Raw genomic sequence first — 5,963 nt, forward strand, 5'->3', positions numbered from 1 at the left:
GCCAGCGGCCAAAGCACGTTGAATGCACCAGTTCCCTATGGTTCACTGAAGTTAAGCAACGTTGCGCGTGGTTGGTATCCAGATGGGGAACCATCTGGACAGTTGCGTGCTGCTGGCTTTTTCCGGCCCCCCTCAGACTGGGTGAGGATAATGTGATTAGGCGGTTAGCTTGTCACCGAATAATGGGTAAAACTCCCGTCATTAAAGACCTTCTAGGCGTTATGCACTAACATTGAAAGGTTAAACCCATTAAAATATATGTAGGTAATAATAAATTAAAAAGCTCACTACACCAATTTTGTTCATTTGAGAAGCGCTGTGCATCAATGGTTTAGATTTCCCCTTTGCAGATTTCGAAATGGTTCCAAAAGCCTTCAGGGCGTTCTATTCCATATTGTGTTTGTTCTTTTGCAAACCTAATTTCTTCAGTTTTTTCCCTCTGATATTCTTCTAACATGCAAAAATAGTTCATTCCTTTTTACATGGATATTTTTAGTTGAGTTTTGAGACCTAATGAATTCAGTAGTTATCATTTAACAAAGTACTAAACGTGCCCAGCAAGGGGGTACAACTTTGATTTTTTTTCTCCAAACAAATTGGAAGATTGTATTCCAGAGAGCAGGATTTTGCAGTCCTTTAACTGCAATACATCAACAGTCTCTTCCAGTCTTAATCAATTTTGTCCACCCTTCTGGTGTCGTTTCAGTAGTTACTTTCTGAAAATACTAAACGTACCCACCGAAGGGGTACAACTTTGATTTTTTTCCCCAAACAAATTGGATGATGGTATTCCAGAGAGCAGGATTTTGCAGTCCTTTAACTGCAATACATACATTCCTTTTTCATGATGGCCTTGGCTATTATCGAGGAATCAAGGTCCAATTTTGTTCAAATCGGACTCTCATTAGTCTCTGTCAAATCTTATGACTGCCTTGTAAATTTGTAATTATGCAATGTGCCTTGCATCAAGGAAAGGAATTGTAGCTACATAATTATGTATATCATCACCATTTCCCGTGTTATATTGGTATTCGGTACTGTTAGATGGATGATAGTTGGATTAGAAGAATTAAAGGTTTCAAAAACTGGACTCCCAAAAAAATATCTAAGCTCCCCCCATGTCACTGCACAAACAGTAACCTGGTACTCCCCTCAATTCGGATAATGGTGTGATAACACAGGTATTTCCTTAGATTTCAACCCAGCCAGTCCCTATATCAAAATCAATTTCGTCCACCCTTCTGGTAACGTTTTAGTAGTTATCATTCACTAAAATACTTTCGTCCACCCTTCTGGTATCGTTGCAGGGGGTACAATCTTGATTCGTTCTCCAAACTGAAGGCGATCTCAATAATTTTGCAGAAATTTTGGATTTAGGAGTACCTACCTATCTAACATTGAATTCATCATGTCTTTTTCAGTCACTATCAATTTTGTCCACCCTTCTGGTGTCGTTTCAGTAGTTACTTTCTGAAAATACTAAACATACCCACCAAAGGGGTACAACTTTGATTAACTCTTCAGGTACTCCCCTCAATTCGGTGTGATAACACAGGTATTTCCATAGATTTCAACCCAGGCAGTCCCTATATCAAAATCAATTTCGTCCACCCTTCTGGTAACGTTTTAGTAGTTATCATTCACTAAAATACTAAACGTGCCCAGAAAGGGGGTACAATTTTGATTCTTCTCATCAGCTGATTTGGAAAAATTGAACACCTACAAAACCTACACCTAACCACGGGGATTTTCAACTCATACATACTTGTGATTTCCGTTTAGGACCTAATCACTTTTGTCCACCCTTCTGGCATCGATTCAGTAGTTATCATTCACTAAAATACTAAACGTGCCCAGCAAGGGGGTACAAGTTTGATTTAATCTTCAGTCAACCGCTAACTAATTATTTTCTAAATGTACCTACCTACCTACTAATAAGTGTTCTTACCTAGAAACCCACATGAAAGACCTTGAATCAAGGGATTCCTTATCAACTTTGTCCACCCTTCTGGCATCGTTTCAGTAGTTATTTGTTTCAAATACTAAACGTGCCCAGCAAGGGGGTACAACTTTGATTTACTCTTCAGAACTTCTCAAGATTTGTTGCTACCTCTAGGTTTGGTTCCAGTTTCAATATTAATTTTGTCCACCCTTCTGGTAGCGTTTCAGTAGTTATTATTTAGAAAATACTAAACGTGCCCAGCAAGGGGGTACAACTTTAATTAAATCTCCAGTTGATAATACGAAGAAATAGAAAGTTACCCACTAAAGTTGGCAGTTAAATAGTTTCAGTCCCAATCACTTGTGTCCACCCTTCTGGCATCGTTTCAGTAGTTATTTACCAAAATACTAAACGTGCCCAGCAAGGGGGTATAATATTTTGATTCACCTCATCAGCTGTTCTTAAAGGTAATTGAATACCTACACATATCAACGGGGATTTTCAACTCATACATGTAAATTCTGATCCAGTTCAAATCAATTTTGTCCACCCTTCTGGTATCGTTTCAGTATACTTTATGAAAATACTAAACGTGCCCAGCAAGGGGGTACAATATTGATTTACTCTTCAGATCTTCTCAAGAATTTGATTGTTGCTACCTATAGGTTTGGTTCCAGTTTCAATTAATTTTGCACACCCTTCTGGTATCGTTTCAGTAGTTACTTTATGAAAATACTAAACGTACCCAGCAAGGGGGTACAACTTTAATTTATTCTTCAGCTGTTTTTAAAAATTTAATCGATTGAAGTTTAAAGCTCACGGGGATTTTCAACTCATACATACTTGTGATTTCCGTTTAAGACCTAATCAATTTTGTCCACCCTTGTGGCATCGTTTCAGTAGTTATCATTCACTAAAATACTAAACGTGCCCAGCAAGGGGGTACAACTTTGATTTAATCTTCAGTCAACCGCTAAATTTAATTGAAACGGGGATTTTCAACTCATACATACTTGTGATTTCCGTTTAAGACCTAATCAATCCTGTCCACCCTTCTGGCATTGTTTCAGTAGGTAGTTATCATTCACTAAAATACTAAACGTGCCCAGCAAGGGGGTACAACTTTGATTTAATCTTCAGTCAACCGCTAACTAATTATTTTCTAAATGTACCTACTAATAAGTGTTCTTACCTAGAAACCCACATGAAAGAACGTGCATCAAGGGATTCCTTATCAATTTTGTCCACCCTTCTGGCATCGTTTCAGTAGTAATTTACCAAAGTACTAAACGTGCCCAGCAAGGGGGTATAATATTTTGATTCACCTCATCAGCTGTTCTTATAAGTAATTGAATACCTACCTACACATAACAACGGGGATTTCCAACTCATACATGTAAATTCTGATCCAGTTTCAATCAATTTTGTACACCCTTCTGGCATCGTTTCAGTATTTATTATTTAGAAAATACTAAACGTGCCCAGCAAGGGGGTACAACTTTGATTTAATCTTCAGCTGTTTTAAAAATTTAATTGATTGAAGTTTAAAGCTGATCCTGAGAAAAAGCACAGCAAGCAGGAATTCGGAAAATGAATTCAAATCAATTTTGTCCACCCTTCTGGTATCGTTTCAGTAGTTATTTTATCAAAATACTAAACGTGCCCAGCAAGGGGGTACAATTTTGATATGTTCATCAGTTTGTTGGACTTCGTAGGATGGAGACCTGAATGTATGTATCTCAATAATGGACAAGACAGTTTATGATGTCTATGAAACTAAAATGTTAAACATTGGTGTATTTTTATTTTCCCTTTTGACTTAGAAACTACAACTACTATTATAAACACACAAAATTAATGACAATTGACAATATTCTACCTGAAATATGAATTTACAAGCTTGTATCCCGCTTTCTCTGGAATAGGGACCTGCAAAATCTTATAATGACCTCGAAATAAGTAGTAGGTACCAAATTGGGACGCTATAATTAAAGACAAAACAGGAATAGTAGCCATCTACAAACTAGATATAGTACCTACTTATTTCTTGCTTGTTTACATTGTTTTTCTTACCTTGAGATCTCTGTATTCGTGGTAGGTTTATTTTTATTTTACATATTTTAATTGTACTTATTTCTTGCTTGTTTACATTGTTTTTCTTACCTTGAGATCTCTGTATTCGTGGTAGGTTTATTTTTATTTTACATATTTTAATTAACCTATTGCTTACAATATTAACTTGGTAACTTTGGTTTTTTTTCTGTATGAATGACTTTATTTTTTGCATCAGTCAATGTTGCAGTAACAATGTTACTCATACAAGTGGTAACTTTTGCCTGTAATCTTCTCATTTTCAGCTAATTCTCGAGGGAATTCAGCCCCGATTAAATTTTCCCACCCTGCTGGTATCGTTTCAGTACTTATTTGTTTCCAAATACTAAACGTGCCCAGCAAGGGGGTGCAAATTTGATTTTTTCATCAGAAGAATTTCGTCAAATCTCGTGTCTACATTTTGACGTCTACCCTATTTTCTACCAAAAACATTGAAGATACGAGTATTTATAATTTCTATGTACCTATTATAGGGTAAGTGTACCATTTATTCGCCCACCTAAAAAACGTACCATTTATTGGCCCACCTGCCCACATTTATTTTTCTAATTTTTGTTTTTATGACTACAGTTTTTGAATAGCACTGGTTCGATAGCAGTCTTTAACCCCTTTCTTTTGATGAAATTGGATCTTGAAAAAGTTTGTCCAGTTCAGACTTATGTGGCGTATGGTACAGGTGGGCCAATAAATGGTACGTTTTTTAGATGGGCGAATAAATGGTACACTTACCCTACCTTTGTAATTGGGTATTATGTAGGTATTACTTATTTTGAACTTTTTGTCTTGTAGGTATAAGGTAGGTACAATTTTTTTAAAATCCTACCCCTATAGATATTTAACCTTGGAAATTCTATCAGTAATATTATTTAGGTATTTATTTTGAAGCATTATGATTGATTGTAACTACTATTTTAAAAGGTAAGATCAAAACAGGTTGATAGCCATTTCAGCTAGGATTTCAACCCACTCACAATTGGCTGATTTTAGCCTACATTAGTCAGCTACATCCAATGTCCCATTTAGGTAATTCAGGTAGGTACTTCTGTTGGAATAAAATATGAGACATCGTTTACATTTTCCATAAATACTAAGGAGTTATAATATAGGGCATGTTTGAATCAGTTCTGTTGAACCTTTGAACCCAGCTCTCAAAATCTACATGACCTCACTAACTGACTCTTATCTTATGTCAACAATAATTTATTATGTGTCGCCTATCAGGAGTAACAAGCCAAATAAGTCAATACATTCCTGGTGCCGGGCAGCTACGCCAAGAAACGAAAAATTAATCTTTGGTCTGTTAGCTTTATTACCTCACCATTTTCAATTACACACTCTTCATCGATTTCATCTTTCTTCTGAAGTTTTATGGCACCCGTTTTTACTTCACCAAAGCGTTTTCACAGACAGCTCTTTCATCGCGTTCGCAAGTAAAAACTATTTCGCATTGGCACCAAATCATCTGAGAGATGTCTCTCAAATTCGTGAGATCGTTTGTCTTTTGATTGCTCCTCTGGTTGGATGATCAATGTGATTTCTCAATATTTAGCCTTAAGATACCATGCTTTACTTACAGTATATTACACGATGCGCATTTCGATCATTGGATCATCATCAGGTGGGTAAATATTGAAAAATCACATTGATTGATCTCAGGTACCATAAGCTTTGTACAAAACAATACAGTACATACCTATATATATGCACAAATTAGTGGAGATCCCAAAACTCCATACATGCACAAAATTAGTGGAGATGTCGAAATCACGAAAAGTAGTGGAGATGTAAAAATCACGAAAAGTAGTGGAGATGTCAAAATCACGAAAAGTAGTGGAGATGTCAAAATCACGAAAAGTAGTGGAGATGTCAAAATCCTCAGAAAGAATGGTTGTACCTATTTATTTCTTTA

The 5,963-nt window shown here is 36.3% G+C and overlaps 1 pseudogene; it reads left to right on the forward strand.

Moving 5' to 3' along the window:
• Positions 1 to 118, forward strand: LOC113467316 (annotated as a pseudogene).
• Positions 119 to 5,963: the final 5,845 nt, after the last annotated feature.

This window comes from Diaphorina citri, unplaced genomic scaffold (assembly GCF_000475195.1).
Source record: "Diaphorina citri unplaced genomic scaffold, Diaci psyllid genome assembly version 1.1 scaffold452, whole genome shotgun sequence".
NCBI classification, from domain to species: domain Eukaryota; kingdom Metazoa; phylum Arthropoda; class Insecta; order Hemiptera; family Psyllidae; genus Diaphorina; species Diaphorina citri.